Below are 25,087 nucleotides of genomic sequence, written 5' to 3' on the forward strand. Positions count from 1 at the left end.
AGTTAGACAATGACTTGGCGATGAAATAACAACAACATGTCCAAGTTCGACACAACAGTGCCCTTGCCTCCCATTACTTCTTATCATATTGTACATATTTTAACTTACTTTTTCTTTTTTGCTGAGATATCATTTATAGAGATTAAAATTCGCCCTTTTTAAAAAGAGTAGTTCAATGTTTGGCAAATGCATATTGTCATGTAACTACCACTTCAATCAAAATATAGAACCATAGTGAATATTTAAAAACTTAAGTGTCTAAATAGGTGTGTAAACAGAGGCACTGGTGAAGGGGAGAGTTACTGGTGAAATCTGTCAAACTCAGAAAGCATGCCTCTTGCAACTGAAAAATGTTCACCAGTTTACTGGTAAATACAGACTTTGGATCTACATATTAGAGTCTAAGAACGGGAGTAGATTAAAGTGTTTTTTTAAGTGATCTGTGCCATTTGTTTCAGGGAGTGAATTTAGGGATATTCAAATACATATTATTTTCCATCCATTCCTATGAACAGGAAAGTCATAAAGTTCCTTTCCAACTCTTTTCTCTTCATACATTTAATATATAGTTTGTATACTCAACTTCTCTTTTATTTAATTTGGTGTGTGTGTGTATCTACTGTAATCAGAAATTGAGAGGAATATAATAGATACTGCTACCCTTTGCCTATGCTAACAGCAAAGTGTTTTATAAATAACAAAGTATTTTTGAAATGTAAGATATTTTTCTACATTTCTTATCTTTACAATAGTGCTCAGCAAAATATGGATACAAGTTTACATGTAATGAGTGTTTTTCTTTGAGCTTGATGTGTGAGCAACACTAGCCAGTGATACTGGAGTGAAGTTTAATTTTAGATTTAGAGCTGTTTTCTGATGACGTTTTTGATGATAAGTATAAAAAATTGCTGTGCCATTTTGAAAGGTAAATCTTAATGCACTTCTGCCTGTGATCTGGTCCTACATCTGGACCATATTTACCCTGTCTAATTCTCTTCTTTCAGCTCAGTATGACATACTCATTTTTAGTACAAGATAGGTCATGTTTATCTGTTGCACCGTCTATGGTCCAGTGACCTCTTTTGTAGTCTAAGGGGAACTGCACAAAAACTGAACTGTGTCAAGGAGTCTGAGAGTGTTAAAGTTCACCAAGAAATAAAGATGAGGCTTTGCAGAAACAAGAGGGAGTTAAAATTAGTATGAATTGATTTCCTACCCCCTTTTCAGAAATTGTTCTCACATGTTGCGAGCCCCTTGGCCATTTATGTGATGCTCTGTGTTATGACTGTGACATGACTATGCCAGAGGATGGCCAAGGTCAACAATGTGACCTATTTTTATTTTTTCTTAATAGGAAAAAGTTGCCATTCTTTTCCCACACTGGCAGAGTCTTTCTGTGTGTGTGGCTTTGCAGACTCCTTTTTGTGAAAATTTCACATCTTTTCCTTTGATTAAGCTTGTTAGATTTCAGACCTCCTTGAACTTTAAACTTCTCATTTCCAGCTTTTCCAGTCAGATGTTCTAAATCTAGTGATCTATTATACAGTATTATTAACTTATATATCCTTTGGCAGTTTTATAAATTATTGCAGAAATATTGTATTTTTCTTAAAATATTATAACAAACAGGGGATGACTACTGTTTTAAGCTACTTTGTTTAAAATTGGATAATTTTATTATCAAATCTGAATTCTCTGAAAGAAATGAGAATGTATTCCTTATGTGGATACTTCATACATCTCAACTTTCAGGTTTTCTTGGACTCTGAAGCTGGGCTACAAGGAAGTCTGAGTTGTTTGTGGATTAAATTAGTGACACTTATTTGGTTTAATCCTGAATCTACCTGAATGAATTACTCATATATTAAGGATACTATACATTCACTATGTAAACAAAAACAAAACTTTTACTAAAACATGAAGTACTTAGTAGAAAATTCAGGTCATGTAACAGAATACAAAATACAAAACAAATAACAAAAAAGAAAATATATAAAATTAAGATGAACATTTCTTTTCCAAAGTGTACAATTAAGTTAATGTTCCAACTCACCTTTCATGTATGAAAAAACCCAAGTGATATCAGAATTGTATGTTAGGAAATATTGTTGTGAGACTTTCAGCCAGGAGGGCACCCTTAAGTGATGTGAAATTCCACCCAATCACTTTCTGGATCCAAGTACAGAAAGTGTTAGGAAAAATAATAATTGAAATGTACATTTGAATGTGAACCCAAGAAATGGAAAACTTAGCTGCCAGAAACAAAGACTGAAATCAGGTAGAATAGTGAGCTCCTGCTGAAGTTGAATGTCTCATGGGGGATCTGAGGACCTTGATGCCTGGTTTTTTTAATATCTACATGGACATGTGATGAGAAATTAAATCCAGGCAAATCAAGATGCTGAAACTGAGCTAGAGAGAGTTGCTATGTTCAGGAAACTGAGAATAGGAAAAAATTATCTGGTGGCTTGGAAGCAATAAGAAACCAGCATTTTCTAGTGCCATGGGTAGGAAAAAACTATATAACCCCAGTCTGTGCTTTGAATAGGTCTGGGTCCAAATTCACAGTGACAGCATTAGGCAGTAGAACTAGGTACAGTTACTAAGAAAAACACTGAGCCATTGCTGATGGCAAAATATCTCAAGAAGAAGAAACCATAAACATGAAGAGATTTTAAGGTAAGTATGTCAGAAATGTAAAAGACAGAAGAAAACCATAAAATCTGGCTAAAACAGTACAAAAGAAGAGTGAACATTTTAAAAATGTGTAAATTAAAGCATAATTTACATGCAGCAAAATTCACCCTTTTGGGCACACAGTTCTGCAAGTTTGGGCAAACATGTACAGCTGTACACCGACACCACAATAAACAAGATAAACAAAAAACAGCTCCTTTGCCTCCAAATATTTTCTATGCCCTCCTTTACAGTCAATCCCTCCTCCCAACCCCAGGTCCTGAAAACAACTAACTTGTTTTCTGTCCAGTAGCTTTGGCTTTTCCAGAATGTCATGTAAAAGAAGTTATACAGTATGTATAGCCTTTTGAATGTAGCTTCTTTTATCTAACTTGATGCATCTGAAATTCATCCAAGCTGCTGCGTGTATCAGGACAGGAGTTCATTCCATTTTATTGCTACATACTATTCCATTTTATGGAGATGTCATATTATTTTTTGTTCATTCTCTAGTTGAGGGACATATGAATCGTTTCCATATAATTGTTTAGCAATTATGAATAAAGATGTTATAAATATTTATACATAGGTGTTGGTGTGAACATTCTTCCATCTGACTGTTGCATCATATGATAAGTAAATGTATGCTTCTGCTGCTGCTGCTGCTAAGTTGCTTCAGTTGTGTCTGACTCTGTGCGACCCCATAGACAGCAGTCCACCAGGCTCCTCTGTCCCTGGGATTCTCCAGGCAAGAATACTGGAGTGGGTTGCCACTGCCTTTTCCAATGCATGAAAATGAAGAGTTGAAAGGGAAGGCGCTCAGTCGTGTCCGACTCTTCGAGACCCCATGGACTGCAGTCTACAAGGTTCCTCCATCCATGGGATTTTCCAGGCAAGAGTACTGGAGTGGGTTGCCATTGCCTTCTCCAAGTAAATGTATAACTTTATAAGAAACTTCCAAACATCTTCCAAAGAGGCTGTAATAAATTGCCTTCTCACCACTAACATATGAGGGATTCCACGTATTCTGAATCCTTACCAGTAATTTGTGATGTCAGTTCTGATCGTAGTATGGTATTGAATAGGAGGGATGAAAGTAGAACATTCTCACTTTATTTCTGATCTTAGGAGGAAATCATTCATTGTTTCACTAGTACATATGATGTTAGCTGTAGATTTTTGGTAGCTATCCTTTACCAGATTAAAGAAATAGAAGGAAATTCTCTTTAATTCTGAGTTTGGTGAGAGTTTTGTTGTTGTATTGAATCACTTTGGATATTGAATTTTAATGATTCTTTTTCTGTATAATTGGGATATGAATGCATTTTTAACATTTTTTAGCTTACTAACATGACATTATAATAATTGATTAACAATGCTTAACTAGACTTGCACTCCTGGGATAAGTCTTATTTGGTCATGATATTCTGTCCTTTTTTTATATTGCTAGATTTAATTTAATCCACTAGTATTCTGTTGAGGATAGTTGTACCTAGATTCATGAAGAACAATAGGTTCCAAAAAAATTTTTTGTAACCTATTTCTGTTACTTGTCTGGCCTTGTAAAATAAGTCAGTAAATGCTTCCTCCTTTCCCATATTATGGAAGAGTTTGTATAGAATTGATATTATTTATTTCTTAACTGTTTTGTAGAATTTGCCAGCATGGAGTTTCCTTGGTTAGAAGATCTTTAACTATAAATTTAATGCCTTTAATAGATACAATAATTTTTCATTTTTCCATTTCTTCTTGAGTGACCTTTGGCAATTTGTGTCTTTAAAACAATTTGCCTATGTTGTAAAATTTATGGAAGTGAAGTGAAAGTCGTTCTCAGTCATGTCCAACTCTTTGTGACCCATGCATAGTCCATAGAATTCTCTAGGCCAGAATATTGGAGTAGGTAGCCTTTCCCTTCTCCAGAGGATCTTCCAAACCCAGGGATCCCACCCAGGTCTTCCACATTGCAGGTGGATTCTTTACCAGCTGAGCCACAAGAGAAGTAAAATTTATGGGAAGAGTTGTTCATAGTGTTTCCTTATTAATTTTGAAGGTTTATAGTTGTTATAGTTGTGACCTTTAGTTGAAATAGGTAATCTTAACAACCAGCCAAATAGAAATTCTGAATTTTTAGAAACCAGAAAGATAGCAATAAAAATTAAAAGGTTAAACAGCAAGTTAAATACAGGGGTAAAGAAACTTAGCTTATCAGAAGATATGAGAGAGGAGAAAAATCACTGTGAATATAGAAAATGTAAATCAAATACAGGAGGTATACAGTAGAAACAAGGAGGACAGAATGTTAAACTTGCATATATGTCTAGTAAGAATTCCAGGAAAGGAGAATAGGTAAAATGGCAATATTCAAATAGTTAATATTCAATAATTCTCTAGAGGAGATAAAAGATGAGTCTTTGGGCTTTGAAACCCAATGAATCCTGAGGAGGAAAGATAAAAGCAAAATATATACCTAGACACATTGATGTAACATCTTAGTACATAAAAAAAAAAGAATCTTAGCACATTGAAGTACTGAAAAATAAAATAACTTTTTCATCTTAGAATTTGTAACTGATCAATTGTCATCCAGGATTAAGTATGAAATAAAGACACCATCATACAGTATCAGTGTATGTAATACACACATGTGTTTGCAGAAAGAACAATTACAAGAAGGAAATTGAGTCTAGAACAAAAACATCATGTATGAAGACATTATAAGCAAAGAAATTTGTAACTACATTAGCTTGTAAAAATGAAAGATTAATTTGAGGAATTATTTTAAAAAGAGAAGATAGCAGTCACATGGACAATGGGAGGAAATGTATGAAGCTAAAATAGTCTAAGTTTTTTCTATGATTTAAGAGGTGAATAGAGTTGGCTCAGCTGATAAAGAATCTGTCTGCAATGCAGGAGACATAGGAAGCGTGGGTTTGATCCCTGGGTTGGGAAGATCCCCTGGAAGAGGAAATGGCAACCCACTCCAGTATTCTTTCCTAAAAAATCCCATGGACAGAAGAGCCTGGTAGGCTATAGTCCATGGGGTCGCAAAGAGCTAGACATGACTAAGCATGAGCACAGACATATAGACTACTTAGGTCTCTAGTAGGCTTGGAATAAGTAGAGATTTTAGAAGAGGAGAAGATGATCACTAAGATAATAGAAACAGAAAATAAACTTTGCAGACCAGGAAGGGAAATTAATGAATAAATAGAATTTGATAAATCTAATAGGAGGCAGGAAGGAAAAAAATAAGTTGGGTTTAATAAAACATATGGTAAATAAAAATAAAGTTAAAAACGAATGGACACATATATCAGCAATAACATTAAATATTAATAAACTTCACTATTAAAAGAGAAATGCATTTTGATGGTATAAAAAATTCTTAAACAAAGATAAAGGTATATCTGGCAAGTATTAAAAGAAAGATGTTGTTATAATTTGAAATTGGGAAATCTGTATTTGAAGGAAAGTGTTAATGGGTGTATCAAGTACTGTATTTGCCTCTTGTCTCTTAGCTCCAAATCTCTCTTGTATACCTTGCTCTGTGATGCTGGTACTGGAATTCAGCAGAGTAGTTACATTTCCCAGATGTTTTTCCAGTTGGTTTCCATTAAGTTCTGTCAATAGGTGGCACTAGAGAGAGTGAGAAGGATAAGGGACTTCCTATTCTTTCATTGTTGCTCCATCAGTGTCAGCTTCAGTCTCCAGCTTCTTTGGGCACGCCCAGAGCCAGTCTTGTCCTGTCTCTTTATTAGCAGTCTGAGCACCATTTCTGTAGGGCAGCTTCTCTGACCTTACACGTTCTAGGAAGTTCTTTCCTTCCCTTTCACATCTGCCATTCTAGAGAAAGTAACTGCTTCTCACAGTGATTATTTCTGAGTTACCTCAAATTCTTTCAACCCTCCAACATTTATACAACAAATTCTCTGTATAGTGTGGTTTTTCCTTCCTGGTGGAATGCTGACTAGACAGATCAGGATAGAATATAATTGAAGAGACTGATGCAGTGATTGTCTACCTGAAAGATATAGGTCAATATCCTGTATTTAGTTAACAAAACTATCTGAAGATACATAAAGCAAAGGCCTATATAATTATGAGATAAAATGCAAAAACCCACAGTTGTGAAAAGATTGTAAACTTTTTATGTTGAAGTAATTTTAGATTTTAAAAAAGTTTCAAAAATATTTCACAAAGTTCCCAGATATTCTGTTTCTCATCAAATGTTTACGCATTACCTAATAGTACAGTGATCAAACTGGTAATTAGCAGTGATAAATACTATTAACTATTATATAGATTTTATTCAAATATTTTCAGTTATCCCACTAATGCCCATGTTCTGGTACAGGACCCAGTCAAAGATCCCATGGACTGTTTAGTTTTCTGTCTCGCTCTCCTCCAGTCTGAGATAGTTCTTCAGTTTTGTCTTTCATTAGAAGAATACTGATGAATTATATATAGACTATCTCTCAATTTGGGCTTGTCTGATGTTTTCTCACAATAAGATTGAGGTTATATATTTTTGACAAGAACACTATAGAAATGATCTTGTTTTCTCAGTGTTTCATATCAGGAGATACATGATGTGTTTAGTAACAAGTGATTGAGACTTTGAAAAGTTGGTTAAGGTAATGTCTGCCAAATTCTCTATTGTTACAGAAGATATTTTTGACACTCCTACCTAAGAAACTGATAACAGAAATCTAAAAAAAAATTAGGTATAGAAGAATTTTAAAATACTAAAAGTTCAATCTGATAGATACTGCACCCTAAAAAGTATATTTTATTAAAATACACATTAAAATGTACAAAATTGGCATTATATTGGCTTCCTAGGTGGCTCAGTGGTAAAAAATCTGCCTGCCAGTGCAGGAGCCACAGGAGATGTGGGTTTGATCCCTGGGTCTGGAAGATCCTCTGGAGTAACAAATGACAACCCACTGTAGTACTCTTGTCTGGAAAATTTCATGGACAGAGGAGCCTGATGGGCTGAAGTCCATGTGGTTGCAAAGAGTCAGACATGACTGAGTGAGTACATTCTATTTGAATGCACATTAAAATGTACAAATATTGGTAATATATTAGGCTAGTAAAAAGTTTTAATAACTTCCAAAGACATGATACCATATGAATGACATGGCATAATCTTAATGCAATGTAGTTAGAATATAAAGAGATATTCAAAAGCATATGATTGAAAACAAACCAAAAACTATAAATATTTTATAAGCTAAATATCTTGTTATAATTTACCTTATACAATATAGGGCTTTCCTGTTGGCTCAAATGGTAAAGAATCTGCTTGTAATGTGGGAGACCCAGGTTTGATCCTTGGTTAGGAAGATCCCCTGAAGAAGGGAATGGCAACCCACTCCATTATTCTTGCCTGGAGAATTCCATGGACAGAGGAGCCTAACAAGCTACAGTTCGTGGGGAAGGAAAGAGTCAGACGTGACTGAGCAGCTAGCAAAGTTATACAATATTTACATGCAAATAATAGAAGCACTCTATATTAATATTTATGTGAAATACCTAGAGGGTAATTTATATTGAATATATATTATAGAAAGTCAGGAATATTGAAAATCTGGGTTCTGTTTAAGAAGCTAGACCACAGTTAAATTTTCCTTCTCCCCAAGTAAAGAGTAAAAATAATAATAAATTGATTATACAGAAAATAAATATAAATTAATAAAAATAAATCACTGTTCTTTTGAAAACAATAACAGAAAAATACTGACCAAATTAATCAAAAAGAGAGAGAAGGTACAAATAAGTTGCATAGAATGAAAAACCAACAGGAAAAGCTTTTATTGAACTGAATAAAAGCATACAGAAATATTGGAAAAACTTTACAGCCAGCAAATTTTAAAACTTTATATAAATAGAGAATGTTTTAGGAAAAAATATATATTCCAAACTTTCTTAAGGCACAACAGAAAACAATAAATTGAATTTGAAAAAACTCCTCACTTCCTACCACCTAGTGTCAAAGGAACCAAGCTGAAATTGTTATATAAATTTTACTAAACTTTCAAGGAACGAGTAATACATATCTTATAAAGTTTCAGAAAAGTTTCAGAAAATAAATTAAAAGAGACAAAGCAATATTCTTAAATTTTATATTAATATAAGATTGACACCAAAACCAGATAAAGGCAATACACAAAAATAAAATTAAATATTAATGACACTCAAGAAAATGGAAATCTAGTCACAGACATAATGCCTGCAAATGAAATGCAGCAATATTTTTAAATAATTTACTTTGGCTAAGTATGATGTTCTAAAGGAATAAAATAATTAACTAGTATGCAGAGTACATCATGTGAAATGCAGGGCTGGATGAAGCACAAGCTGGAATCAAGATTGCCAGCAGAAATATCAATAACCTCAGATATGCAGATAACACCACCCTTATGGCAGAAAGTGAAGAAGAACCAAAGAGCCTCCTGATGAAGGTGAAACAGGAGAGTGAAAAAGCTGGCTTAAAACTCAATATTCAAAAACAAAGATCATGGCATCTGGTCCCATCACTTGATGGCAAATCAATGGGGAAACAATGAAAACAGTGACTTTATTTTTCTTGGGCTCCAAAATCACTGCAGATGGCAACTGCAGCCATGAAATTAAAAGACGCTTACTCCTTGGAAGAAAGCTATGACCAACCTAGACAGCATATTAAAAAGCAGAGACATTACTTTGCCAACAAAGCTCTGTATGGTCAAGACTATGGTTTTACTAGTACTCATGTATGGATGTGAGAGTTGGACAATAAAGAAGCCTGAGCGAATTGATGCTTTTGAACTGTGATGTTGGAGAAGACTCTTGAGAGTCCTTTGGATTGCAAGGAGATCAAACCAGTCAATCCTAAAGGAAATGAATCCTGAATATTTATTGGAAAGACTGATGCTGAAGCTGAAGCTCCAATACTTTGACCACCTGATGTGAAGAGGTGACTCATTGGAAAAGACCCTGATGCTGGGAAAGACTGAGAGAAAGCGGTGACAGAGGATAAGATGGCTGGATGGCATATTGACTCAACGGTCACGAGTTTGACCAAGCTCCAGGAGATGGTGAAGGACAGGGAAAACTAGCATGCTGCAGCCCATGGGGTCGCAAAGAGTTTGGCACGACTGAGTGTCTGAACAACAACAAATGAAATATCCCACATGAGCAATTTGTAAAAAAAAAAAAAAAGAAGAAAAAAAAAAGGCAGAGAATTTACTTGTGATAAGAAGACTAAAATAACTAGCTGTAGGAGATAACTTCTTCAAACATAACTAAGAGGGTAAAATATTAGAAGCAGTCTCTATGAAAGTCACAGAGAAAGGGTGCCTCCAATACCTGTTTTCTCCTCCTGTAGTAAAATAACCACTGATTTTAAAGTGGACCCATAGCTGCCTATATGGCCTGGCCTCTCTGGTGAACGAGTATACCTTTGTCCATTTTGGAAGTAATGTGTGTAACTTTTAGGATGCATCATGAAAGGGAGGGAGCCCATCTCATTCTTGACACTTAGGCTTTCCTGCCTACTGAGCTAGATATATAACTATGAATGGAGCATGTGGATGAAGACAACATCCTAAAAATGACAGGGCAACCAGATATAACCACTTTGGTCTCTGACACCATGTACTAGCCCTGGTAAGTAATCTTTTTTATTTAAACCACTGATTTAAAAAAAATCATCATAATAGCTGTTGAACTTAAATTCTCCTTAATGTGCCTTTTTTTTCAACCACTTCTATTCACTGTTTTACTGGAGGTTTTAAGCAGTGAAAGAGAAAAAAAAAAAATAAGTGGCATATTCTAGTAAGGCAAAATCTAAGAGGGTCTGCAGACAAACCAGTTAAACTAGTGAGAAAGATCAGCCAGGTAGCTGTTTACAAGTACAATTATGAAGACATCAAATTATACCATGAACTGGTAACAAGCAAACTGGAAAATATTGTTTATAAAAAGCAGTTTCATAATAGGAAACCAAAATTGACCTAAGATTAGATGTAATAAAAAAATTTATTATGGACTTCCCTGATGGTCCAATGGTTAAGAATCCACCTGCCAATGGAGGGGACATGGGTTTGATCCCTGATCCGGGAAGATCCCACAGGCCATGGAGAAACTGACCCATGAGTGAGCCCAAGCATTTGAGAGCCTGTGCTCCATAACTCGAGAGTAGGCCCTACTCCAACCAGAGAAAGCTTGCTTGCAACAGTAAAGACCCAGAGCAACCCTCAAAATTATCTATCTATCTATATATACATATATATATATATATATATATATAAAATGGTGAACATTATTTAAAAAATCAAATTATTTTAAAGTACATAAAGGAGACCAATGAATGAATAAATAGACCATATTGATGAAAGGAAAGATAAAAATGAAAAAATGTTAACTTTTTTTCCAATTAAGCAATAAATTCAGCATAATTTAAATAAAATACCTAAAACCTTATTGTGTGGAACTTAATTAGCCAAATCTAAAAATCTTTTGGAAGTACAGAGAAAAGTATCAGAACATGTTTGGAAAGAAAACCCAACATCAGGATAGTGATGTTGGTTCTGGGGCGGGGGAACAAAACTGAAAAATATTAGGGTTTTCCACTGTGTTTATAATATTTTCTTTTTGAAGTATCTATAGAAAATATCAAAATATGTGTATTCATTCCAGGTGCTGATTCTATACATATTTGTAACATTACTCTTTCTCCTTTTCTGGACACTTGAAATATATCATAAAGAAAGAAATTCTGGTTGCAATGTACAGATATCTTAATAAAAATTCCATTAACCTCCAAACTTCTGGTTTACCTATTGAATTGCAGAAATTCAACTTTTAAAGTCAAAATCAAAATTTAACTTTAAAATGTGACCATTTGGGATCTTCCATGCATCAGTTAAATTTCTCTTCCTGCCAGTTATTCCAGGATTTAAATGGGGGAAATCAATGAGTAATTAAGTTTCCCTTTCTATTTGCTGTGTCTGTTTGTTATTACTGCAGCATAAATCACTGTCAATATCTGCTTCTTTACTACACCAGAATTTAGACAAGAAACAGCACTGTGTGTTAACATGTAATTTCAACTTCTTTTTCCTTTTAGAAATCAGGCTTACATTTCAAGTCCTGCCAATTTGTCTGGTACTGTGACTAGCTGCTTCATTATCTCTACTACTGTGGGCAAGAATCCCTTAGAAGAAAAGGAGTAGCCATCATAGTCAACAAGAGAGTCTGAAATGCAGTACTTGGATGCAAATTCAAAAATGACAGAATGATCTCTGTTCGTTTCAAAGGCAAACCATTCAGTATCACAGTAACCCAAGTCTATGCCTCGACCAATAATGCTGAAGAAGCTGAATGGTTCGATGAAGACCCACAAGACCTTTTAGAACTAACACCCAAAAACGATGTCCTTTTCATTATAGGGGACTGGAATACAAAAGTAGGAAGTCAAGAAACACCTGGAGTAACAGGCAAATTTGGCCTTGGAGTACAGAATGAAGCAGGGCAAAGGCTAATAGAGTTTTGCCAAGAGAATGCTCAGGTCATAGCAAACACCCTCTTCCAACAACACAAGAGAAGACTCTACACAAGGACATCACCAGATGGTCAATACTGAAATCAGCTGATTATATTCTTTGCAGCCAAAGATGAAGAAGCTCTATACAGTCAGCAAAAACAAGGCCAGGAGCTAACTGTGGCTCAGATCGTGAACTCCTTGTTGCCAAATTTAGACTTAAATTGAAGAAAGTGGGGAAAACCACTAGGCCATTCAGGTATAAATTAAACCAAATCCCTTACGATTATACAGTGGAAGTGAGAAATAGATTTAAGGGACTAGATCTGATAGACAGAGTACCGGATGAACTGTGGATGCAGATTCATGACATTGCACAGGAGACAGGGATCAAGACCATCCCCAAGAAAAAGAAATGCAAAAAGGCAAAATGGCTGTCTGAGGAGGCCTTACAAATAGCTGTGAAAAGAAGAGAAGTGAAAAGCAAAGGAGAAAAGGAAAGATATACCCATTTGAATGCAGAGTTCCAAAGAATAGCCAGGGGAGGTAAGAAAGACTTCCTCAGCAATCACTGCAAAGAAACAGAGGAAAACAATAGAATGGGAAAGACTAGAGATCTCTTCAAGAAAATTATACCAAGGGAACATTTCATGCAAAGATGGGCTCAATAAAGGACAGAAATGGTATGGACCTAATAGAAGCAGAAGATATTAAGAAGAGGTGGCAAGAATACACAGAAGAACTGTACAAAAAAGATCTTCACAACCCAGATGATCACGATGGTGTGATCACTCACCTAGAGTCAGACATCCTGGAATGTGAAGTCAAGTGGGCCTTAGGAAGCATCACTATGAACAAAGCTAGTGGAGGTGATGGAATTCCAGTTGAGCTATTTCAAATCCTGAAAGATGATGCTGTGAAAGTGCTGCACTCAATATGCCAGCAAATTTGGAAAACTCAGCAGTGGCCACAGGACTGGAAAAGGTCAGTTTTCATTCCAATCTTAAAGAAAAGCAATGCCAAAGAATGATCAAACTACTGCAAAATTGCACTCATCTCATACACTAGTAATGCTCAAAATTCTCCTAGCCAGGCTTCAACAATATGTGAACCATGAACTTCCAGATGTTCAAGTTGGATTTAGAAAAGGCAGAGGAAGCAGAGATCAAATTGCCAACATCTGCTGGATCTGACAAAGGAAAATAGTTCCATAAAACATCTATTTCTGCTTTATTGACTATGCCAAAGCCGTTGACTGTGTGGATTACCACAAACTGGAAAATTCTGAAAGAGAAGGGAATATCAGACGACCAGACCTGCCTCTTAAGAAATCTGTATGCAGGTTAGGAAACAACAGTTAGAACTGGTCATGAAACAACAGACTTGTTCCATATAGGGAAAGGCGTATGTCAAGGTTGTATATTGTCACCCTGCTTATTTAACTTATATGCAGAGAACATCATGAGAAATGCTGGGCTGGATGAAGCAGAAGCTGGAATCAAGATTGCTGGGAGAAGTATAAATAACCTCAGATATGCAAATGACACCACCCTTATGGCAGAAAGTGAAGAACTAAAGAGCTTCCTGATGAAGGTGAAACAGGAGAATGAAGGAGTTGGCTTAAAACTCAACATTCAGAAAACGAAGATCATGGCATCCGGTCCCATCACTTCGTGGCAAATAGATGTGGGAAACAGTGGCAGACTTTATTTTTTTGGGCTCCAAAATCACTGCAGATGGTGACTGCAGTCACAAAATTAAAAGACGCTTACTCCTTTGAAGGAAAGTTATGACCAACCTAGACAGCATATTAAAAAGCAGAGATATTACTTTGCCAACAAAGGTCTGTCTAGTCAAGGCTATGATTTCTCCAGTGGTCATGTATAAGTGTGAGAGTTGGACTGTAAAGAAAGCTGAGCCCCAAAGAACTGATGCTTTTGAACTGAGGTGTTGGAGAAGGCTCTTGAGAGTCCCTTGGACTGCAAGGAGATCCAACCAGTTCATCCTAAAGGAAATGAATCCTGAATATTCATTGGAAAGACTGATGCTGAAGCTGAAACTCCAATACTGTGGTCACCTGATGCTATGCTTGGAAAGATTGAATGTGGGTGGAGAAGGGGACAACAGAGGAGGAGATGGTTGGATGTCATCACCGACTCAATGGAGACAAGTTTGAGTAACCTCCAGGAGTTGGTGAATGGTAGGGAGGCCTGGCTTGCTGCAGTCCATGGGGTCACAAAGAGTGGGACAAGACTGAGCAACTGAAGTGAACTGAACTGAACTGTGACTAGCTGGCAAATGGCTGCTTCCAGTGTTTTAACTCTGGTATATTGGGTTGATACAGTTCTATTATTTTCGAAGTAAGATATTTTACATAGGCAAATTCATTTATTTTTTGTCTGTGATTATTTCCTCTTACAATCCTTTCCTTTCTGATAAGTATTTACTTACTTTCAAAACTTTCATGATAGTTTCACTCCCTAGAGTTTATAATCTGTTGGATATACAATTTATCTTAAAGTGAGATATAAAGTAAAATTCTGAAATTGATTGGTCAAGCAATGGATCCAATATTTTTGGCTGATAAATCATCTTTTTTCCATTGACATATTTGCTAGCGAAAATTTATTGGATTTTTTTTCCTGATTCAGTTCAGTTCAGTCACTCTGTCGTGTCTGACTCTTTGTGACTCCATGGACTGCAGCACGCCAGGCTTCCCTCTCCTTCACTATCTCCTGGAGCTTGCTCAAACTCATGTTCATCGTGACAGTGATGCGATCCAACCATCTCATCCTCTGTTGCCCCCTTCTCTTCCTGCCTTCAATCTTTCCCAGCATCAGGGTCTTTTCCTGTGAATCAGCCCTTTGCATCAGGTGGCCAAAGTACTGGAGTTTCAGCTTCAGCATCAGTCCTTCCAATGAATATTCAGGACTGATTTCCTTTAGGATTGACTGGTTGGATCTCCTTTCAGTCCTATAATTTTCCTGATTATATAAGTAATATATAAGTTTGGTATACTGGTTTGAGATAGTTATGTTATAGGTAAGATATTTTACATAGTCAAATTCATTTATTTTTTATCTGTGATTATTTTCTCTCACAATCCTTTCTTTTCTGATAAGTATTTATTATATACTGATTATATAAGTAATATTTTTATATTTTTATTACTTATATAATAACTTTAAGTAATTAGTATATACTGATTATATAGTAATAAAGGAGATATAACTATTTTTCATATTATTTCTATATTATTAAGTGTTATTTCATAATATACATTTGATTTTATTTATAATATTTTAGTTGATAAACATAGAATAATTTTTAAGCAATTTCCTTTAGCAGAGATACAGTTTTGCCCAAACTTTACCTAGCTAGGTAGCTATCCAGCAAGAGATATTTTTTATGGTGTGCTTCTAATGTACAGAAAATTAGAACATAACAAACATATGACTTAATGGTGACTTTTTAATGATTTTAAAAATGACTTTTTGATAACCTTAATTTTGTGAAATATTTAATAAAATGTTTTAGTTTTCTTTATATATGTTCCATATTATTTTACCTTTTAAAAATGTTTCATTCCTACATGCTACGTCTTTTTGCTGCTTTTAAAATGCAGTCTTTCACTATCTTCCAGCTTGCTTTTGTTGATAGGTAGAAAAGCTATAGAATTTTAGATGTTTATTTTATAATGATCTCTTGTAACACTTTTTAATTGTTTTCCTTGGGGTTTTTTATGATAGATAGTAATGTTAGCTAAAGAAAATAAATTATCTCCTTCTTTTCAAAATGTGTCATTATTGTCCTCTAGTTGGATTGATTGTAACTTCAAGGACATTGTCTTGAGCCATCTGTTTCCTCTCTGACATTACAGGGATTTAATGCAGTCTGTCACTCGTGGGGTACATTGGGCTGAGACAGTTTTATTATGTTAAAGAAGGATCCTTCCTTTTCGAGTTTAGTAAGAAAGTTTTAGCAAATGGAAGAAAAAAGCTTGGTATAGTTAACTGTTAATATAATGCCTTTTAGCACTTAACAACAAGATTACAGGATTTCCATCTTCTTATCAGAGATAAATTATATTGCCAAATACTAATAATTACATGATTTTAACCCTCTTACTAGAGATAAGTTATAGTGTCAAATTTCCTACTCTTTTATTCTAGAAATGACCTACTTGGTCACTGAGTATTTTTCCCCTAATACACATAAAACACATTGTTAGCATTTGAGTTGGGAAAGCTTTGTTTTGTTTTGCATTTACATTGATACTTGGGACTGTACTATAGATTCGTTTAATTTTCTTTTTGTTAGGTTGAAATATGAAGTTGTTTTTACTTTTATGTATATATGTATATAGTCCAGAGTGTCCTCCCTACTCTTCAGCTCTACATATGGAACAATTATGTTCATTTGCACTTTAACTATTGTTAGAAGAACCACTGACTGAAACTGCTTGTCCTGTTTGGAACTGATAGTAACCACTTGCATGAGTTGTCTTTGAGCAGGAGGTCCTGGTAAAGAATGTGGAACCAACAGGTTACAATAAACAGAAAAATTTAGGAAAGGTCAAAAGGAGAGGAGATGCTAGTCCATATGCCCTACCAACCTCCCAGAATCCTACACACACACACACACACACACACACACACACACACACACATGCATTCTATTTTGTATTCTTTTCCATTATGGTTTATCACAGAATATTGAGTATAGTTCCTCGTGCTATACAGTAGGAACTTGTTTCTACTTCCCTCTCTTTGTGTTTTAAACTTTTTATTTTGTATTGGGGTATAGCCGATTCTATTTCCCTCTTGACAGTAAACTTTTCAGTAGTAGCAAGTAATGCCAAGACAGAAAGTATTAAAAGGAGACAAATACTGTTAATTTAGAGTCCTACAATATTAATAGTTTCCTTCTGGGCTTTTTTTTTTCATTTTTTTTAAACTTACATGATAACTTGACAGGTGTGTGGTGATCAGCATAGCAGCTTTTCAAATATGTCATTTTCCCAACCCCTGAAATTTATGAATACATTATGTGGAAAAGGGACTTTGCAGATGTGATTAAGGCTCAAGATCTTGAGATAGGAAAAGTGTCCTGGACTATCCAGGCGGGCTCAATCTAATCCAATGAGTCCCTTCAAGGAGGTTAGATGAAGAAGTGACTATGAAAGAAAAATTAGAGATGCAATATTGCTGGCTTTAAAGATGCAGGAAGAGCATCATGAGCCAAGAACTGTAAGGTAACACATTTGTATTTGTATTGGTTTATACATTTGTATTGGTTTAAGCTTAAACCTTAAAGTCTGTGGCAAGTTGTTATGGTGGCAATAGAAAACTAATATACAAACCTAACTTGACTGTTTAAAAAAAAATCTTAGCACAAAAGGCACTACTTCATTACCTTTCTGCACTTACAATTGCTCCTAAGAAGTTTACTATCATTCTGATTTTGTTTAGCATTTTTATGTGTTTGGAGCACGGCTAATTTTGGGAATGAGCCAAAGATCCAGTTCAGCTACTGATCTTATCTAGAATACCTTGGTTTACAGATATATAACTTTGTTATTAATTTCTTGGTACCGTGTGTTTTTCTTATTGTTATTAGAAAGACTTGCTTGCACAAATTTTACTTTTCAAATTGTTAGAGGTTGTTTGAGCTTAAAATATGGTAGCATAGTTTGCAAGTAATTTGTGTAATATAATATACAAATAAAATATGTTCTCTATAATTTATGACATTATGTATAACTCAGTTAAATAAATCTTATAAATTACATTATTTAAGATATCTTTATCAGTGTCTTAGTCCTAATCTCTCAAATGTGATGGGTGTCGATTTCTTCACTGTATTTATTTTTTTTAGATTCTTCATGAATGTGCAATAGCTTTTGCTTTGTGTATTTTGATGCCACTATTTATCAAATAAGAGCTGACCATTGTGAAGAATGGATAAAGAAGATATGCTACACATAAACAGTGGAATATTACTTAGACCTAGATAGAGTCTGTCTTACAGAGTGAAGTGAGTCAGAAAGAGAAAAACAAACATCCTAAAATATCGCTTATATGTGCAATCTAGAAAAATGATACAGATGAACTTATCTGAAAAGCAGAAATAGTCTCAGATGTAAAGACAAATATATGGTTACCAAGGTGGGGTGGGGGCTGGTGGAATGAATCGGAAGAATGGGATTGACATATATACATTACTTTGTATAAAACATAACTAATGAGAACTTCCTGTATAGAACAGGGGACTCTACTCAGTGCTCTATGGTAACCTAAATTTGAAGAAAATCCAAAAAAGAGGGGACATAGGTATACGGATAATGGATTCACTTTGCGGTACAGCAGAAACTAACACATTTGTAAAGCAATTCAGTTCAGTTTAGTCTCTCAGTCTTGTCTGACTCTTTGTGACCCCATGGACTGTACCACGCCAGGCCTCCCTGTCCATCACCAACTCCTGGAGCTTGCTTGAACTCATCATGTCCATCGAGTTGGTGATGCTATCCATCCATCTCATCCTCTGTCGTCCCCTTCTCCTCCCGCCTTCAATCTTTCCCAGCATGAGGGTCTTTTCCAATAACTCAGTTCTTCACATCAGGTGGCCAAAGTATTGGAGCTTCAGCATCCATCCTTCCAATGAATATTCAGGACTGATTTCCTTAGGATTGACTGGTTCGATCTCCTTGCAGTCCAGGGGACTCTCAAGAGTCTTCTCCAACACCACAGTTCCAAAGCATCAATTCTTTGATGCTCAGCCTTCCTTACAGTCCAACGCTCACATCCATACATGACTAATGGAAAGACTATAGTGCCATAAATTGACTCTGTGGTTTTTGCCTTTATCCCACATAATTTAACAAGATATGTTCATTTTTCCTTGAGTTCTACAGATTCTGTATTTTTAGCTGATTTTTTATAAGAAATTCTTTTCTCCTTCTGAGAGATTTGATTTGCATTTCTTATTTAAAATAAGAAATATTTTGGACAAGAAAAGTTCTTGTCCTTTGAAATATAATAAGAAAATATGCTCATCTTATTTCAGTTTAATGGAATTTTGCTATGTCTTAATAATTTATAGATAATTAATTTAAAATATACCATGGACATTTGAAAAGCATATGTATTCTATGTTAGTTGGTTAAATAATTATCAATATATTAATCAATTCAGACTTTATTAAATTTATATATCTATTTGAACTGATAGTTTCTGAGAGAAAGGTATTAGAAAATATTTCTTCATGATTAAAGCTCTATCAGTCAGTTTCTCCTCTGACCACATTTTCTTCACAGCAGAAAAAATTGTTTTAAATAAATGCAATATTCTTCCATGTCTTTTTATCACACTTAGAATCAACTTGCTGCTGTTACCTTACCCAATATTATTTTAGTCTATAGGACACAGTTGCTTCTTTCCTCAGAGCCTTTGATTTTCTGAAATACTTCCACCTCCTTGCCTGCCACACATATACCTTGTTTTTGGGATCTTTACACTTCTGCTTCCCTTTCATTCTATAGTTTCAGGTACCTAACATGTTTCTCCCAGAATTAAAATGTAGTTTTCCTTGAAGAAGATTGGTTTTCATAGTAAAATTCTTTTAATTTTTTCTGGACATAAAGGTTCCTCTGTGACTTTTAGGAATACATATTTGCCAAGAAATGAGAAACTCTCTGGGAGTTATCCTTTCTTTTAATTTTCAGCACTTAGGACCAGCACACTCCTTTGCAATTTTAATGACATCTGCATGATGTCTTCCAGAAAAACCCTAAAATTTACTTCTTTGATGGCCATTCATAGTTTTACAGTGCTACAAGGCAATTATTATTTTGTATTTCTCTTCCGGGTTATTTTATTGAAAGGTCAAAAGAGGTAAATAATTTGAGCAAAATTTATTACATAGAACTTCAAAATTTAAGAGCTAAAAGAACCCCTAAGAAACGGGTAGTGGATGATGAAAAGAAAAATGCTTTTCAGCCTTTTTTGAGTAAATATATTTAAATTTGATATACTTGTACTACATATTACGTTGATGTGTTTCTTATTTATCATCACTTATTTATTTGAAATATATTTACTTGTTAATAGGAGATCATACTTTTTATATATTTTCTACTTATATTTTCTGGCCCTTAAAGATATGAAAAAAGATGTTCAAATTTATTCATAATAGGAGAAATGCCAATTAAAATTATACTGAGGTACTATTTCTCCTCTATCAGACTGGCAAAAATCCAAAAGTTTGACATCTGTTGGCAAGGCTATGAGAAAATACGTACTCATATATTGCTCATGATAATAAAAAATGGTACAACCCCCATGGAATAAAATTTGGCAACATCTAACAAAACTACATAAACATTTACCCTTTGACCCAGAAAACTCATTTCTAGGAATCTATTCCAATGATACTCTGGAAAACTATGAAAGACATATGTATGAGGCTATTTACTAGAGTTATTTATAGTAGCAAAAATTGGAAAGAGCCCAAACACTCATCAACTGGTGTCTGATTGAATATGAACTAATTGCATTCATACAATGGAAATAGGTAGCTGTAAAAATAAATAAGGGACGTTTTTATATACACATATGGAATAATTTTCAATACATATTTTTAGATGAAAAAGAAAAGTAAGTTGGAGAAAACTGTGTATACTTATCTATGGGACAGGAAAAATGAATAAGATCTAGATATTGAAGATTGAAAAGTTATATATCTTGTTTTATAGACTTGACTTTGTAATGTTATTTTATGGAAATATGAAAAATTAAATCAAAATGAAAAAATGCAAAAAGTTAAACACAAAATTAAAATAAGACAAATGAGTCTAACTCTGTAGTAAACTGTTGGCATAACCACCCAGAAAATAATTAATGCAAGAGATTAAAATATAGTGAATCAATTGAAATTTCTTAGTGAGTTACATCCTAAAAACCAAAACAACAGAAACAAATTAAACTGTTTTGGTAATCTACTCTTGGTGGTGTTATTCTGTAACTATTACATATGTATAGTAGGAAAAAGTACATTAATATCATTAGGAACTAAAAGTCTTGGTATAAGAGAGAAGAGAAACAGGTATAAGATTAAGGGAATTAAAGGCTCAGATTCTACATTTGAGTTAGAAATATTGATATGATAGCATATGTATTTTCTCTTAAAAGCACAGCAGAAGCAAACAAACATATTTACTAGATTTGTCTACTGAATAGTCTAGAAATGACTAACCTAACAGCAATGAATATGCACATGCCCAAAGTGCGGTCTCAATTCCCAATAAACAAAGCAAGACTCCTTGGTTTGTTTGAATATGATTGAATTCCTTGGCTGAATCCAAGTCTGAGGCAGGAAAAATACAAGGTAATCTGGGAACATCATGTCCAATAAAAAAGCAAGGTCAGTCAGTTCAGTTGCTCAGTTGTGTCTGGCTCTTTGTGACCCCATGGACTGCAGCATGCCAGGCTTCCCTGTCCAACACCAACTCCCAGAGCTTGCTCAAACTCATGTCCATCAAGTTGGTGATGCCATCCAGTCATCTCATCCTCTGTTGTCCCCTTCTCCTCCTGCCTTCAATCTTTCCCATTATCAGGGTCTTTTCCAATGAGTCAGTTCTTTGCATCAGGTGGCCAAAGTATTGGAGAAAGCAAGGTAACTATTTAAAAACTACAGAACTCAAGAGCCAACATGAAGAAATCTCTTATTAGCCGAAGACAATCAAATTTTAGGAGTAATAACTGTAAGGAGTTGGAGGGCTTCCCTGGTGGCTCAGTGGAATAGAATCTGCTTCCCCACACAGGAGACTTGGGTTCAATCCCTGGGTTGGGAAGATCCCCTGGAGGAGGAAAAGATGATCCATTCCAGTATTCTTGCCTGGGAATCTTATGGACAGAAGAGCCTGGCAGGCTACAGTCCATGGGGTAGAAAAAGAGCTAGACAAGTCTTAGGGCAAAACAACACCACCACCACACAGAGGAGTTGGAACGTATGCAATATGCTTAAATACATGAATAGATAATAATAATTAAAGAAAAAAATCTCATTGGTCACCTTTGAGAATGCTAAGTAAGCAATTTAAGAATTCATTTGCCTGTTCTATGTGAAATGAACTCTCTGTCTTTCTTGTTTTAGGAAAAGTCTTAATATAATTGTTCCAGTTAGTAAATGTGAAAATAGAAATAGAATACCATAAATTTTAATCTTAAATGAAATAATGGATTCAAGCATTGATTATAAATAGATCCTAACATAAAAAATAAACAGAAGCAGGAATTATGAGCTTTCTGAAAGAAGATTCTACGTATAAAGCAGTCTTGCAAACAAACAAAAAACAAAAAAAAGATACAATCATATCAAGACTGCACAGGTAATAGTTAACAGAGGAAGCCCAAGTTTCCTAATCCTTACTGAAGCCTGCTTAAAGTTGGTCTTTGACTGGTATCTGGAAGCTTGGATGTTGAGAGTTACCTCCATTCCCTGATAAGAATGCCTCACTGTGCCTTAACTGAATTAGCTGACTAACACTTAACACCCTTTCTTTCTGGGTGTCTCAAACAGTGGTATGTGCCAGGCAGAAGGTGCCTGCATGAAGTGTAGTTGTTGTTCAGTAACTAAGTTGTGCCTGATTCTTTGCAACCCCATGGACTGCAGGCCCCTCTGTCCTTCACTGTCTCCCTGAGTTTGTTCAAATTCATGTCCACTGAGATGGTGATGCTATGTAACTATCTCACTCTCTGCCACCCTCTTATCCTTTTGCCTTCAATCTTTCCCAGTATCAGAGTCTTTTCCAGTGAGCTGGTTCTTCACATCAGGTGGCCAAAGCATCAGAGCTTCAGCATCAGTCCTTCCAATGAATATTCAGGATTGATTTCCTTTAGGACTGACTGGTTTTATCTCATTGCAGTCCAAGGGACTCTCAACAGTCTTCTCCAGCACCACAATTTGAAAGCATCAATTCTTCAGCACTCAGCCTTTTTTATTGTCCAACTTTCACATCCATATTGACTACTGAAAAAACTATAGCTTTGACTATACAGACCTTTATTGGCAAAGTGATGTTTCTGCTTTTGAATATGCTGTCTAGGTTTGTCACAGCTTTCCTTCCAAGGAGCAAGCATCTTTTAATTTCATGGCTGCAGTCACCATCCACAGTGATTTTGGAGTCCAAGAAGAGAAAATCTGTCACTGCTTCCACTTTTCCCCCTTATATATTTGACATGCAGTGATGGGACCAGATGCCATGATCTTAGTTTTTTATTTTTTTATTTTTCTTTCTCAGCCTCATCAGGGCCTGATTTTAAATGCCATTATTTCTTTTTTTTTTTAGTTGGAGGCTAATTACTTCACAACATTTCAGTGGGTTTTGTCATATATTGATATGAATCAGCCATAGAGTTATACGTAAATGTTGAGTTTCAAGCCAGTTTTTTCACTCTCCTCTTTGACCCTCCTCAAGAGGCTCTTTAGTTGCCCTGCACTTTTAGAGTGATATCATCTGTATATCTGAGGTTGTAGATACTTCTCCTGGCAATCTTGATTCCAGCTTGTGATTCATCCAGACTGGCATTTCTCATGATGTATGCCGCTGCTGCTGGTAGGACTTCCCAGGTGGCACTGGTGGTAAAGAATCTGCCTGCCAATGCGGGAGAACTAAGAGATGCCGGTTCGATCCCTGGGTTGGGAAGATGTCCTGGAGGAGGAAATGGCAACCCACTCCAGTATTCTTGCCTGGAAAATCCCATGGACAGAGAAGCTTGGCGGGCTATAGTCCATGGGGTCACAAAGAGTTAGACATGACTAAAGTGACTTAGCACAGGCTGCATATGAGTTAAATAAGCCTTGTTGTACTCCTTTCCCAATTTGAAGCCAGTCAGTTGTTCCATGTCTGGTTCTAACTGTTGCTTCTTGATCTGCATACAGGGTTCTCAGGAGGCAAGTAAGGTGGTCTTGTATTCCCATCTCTTTAAGAATTTTCCACCATTTGTTGTAATCCACACAGTCAAAGGCTTTAGTGTAGTCAATGAAGCAGAAGTAGATGTTTTTCTGGAAGTCCCTTGCTTTCTCCATGATCCAACGAATGCTGACAATTTGATCTCTGGTTTCCCTACCTCTTCAGAACCCAGCTTGTACATCTGGAAGTTCTTGGTTCATGTAATGCTGAAGCCTAGCTTGAAGGATTTTGAGCATAACCTCGCTAGAGTGTGAGATGAGTGTAATTGTGTGGTAGATTGAACATTCTTTGGCATTGACCTTCTTTGGGACTGGAATGAAAACTGACCTTTTCCAGTCCTGTGACCACTGCTGAGTTTTCCAAGTATGCTGGCATATAGAGTATAGCACTTTAACAGGATCATCTCTTAGGATTCTAAATAGCTCAGCTGGAATGGCCAGCTGACCTATCAGCTCCTAATAAAATCTTTAAACACTGAGTTTTTAGTGAGCGTCCTAAGTGTATGGCATTTTGTGTGTTATCACTTGGTGGCTCAGACGGTAAAGTGTGTCTACAATGCAGGAGACCTGGGTTCAATCCCTGGGTCGGGAAGATCTCCTGGAGAAGGAAATGGCAACCCACTCCAGTATTCTTGCCTAGAAAATCCCATGGACGGAGGAACCTGGTAGGCTACAGTCGATGGGGTCACAAAAAGTCAGACACGACTGAGCGACTTCACTCCACTCCACTTGCTGCTAATACTGTCTGACTGTGCTGGGGGAGGGCTCTGCAAGCTTGCACCTGGAGTCACTATGTATCTTTACCATTTGTTGACTTTCTTTATATCTTTTTTGGGTAATAAACCATAGCCACAAATATGACTATATGCTGAGTCCTGTGAATTTGTCTAGTGAATCACTGAACCTGAAGGT

The sequence above is a fragment of the Dama dama genome, chromosome 11, assembly GCF_033118175.1.
Source record: "Dama dama isolate Ldn47 chromosome 11, ASM3311817v1, whole genome shotgun sequence".
NCBI classification, from domain to species: domain Eukaryota; kingdom Metazoa; phylum Chordata; class Mammalia; order Artiodactyla; family Cervidae; genus Dama; species Dama dama.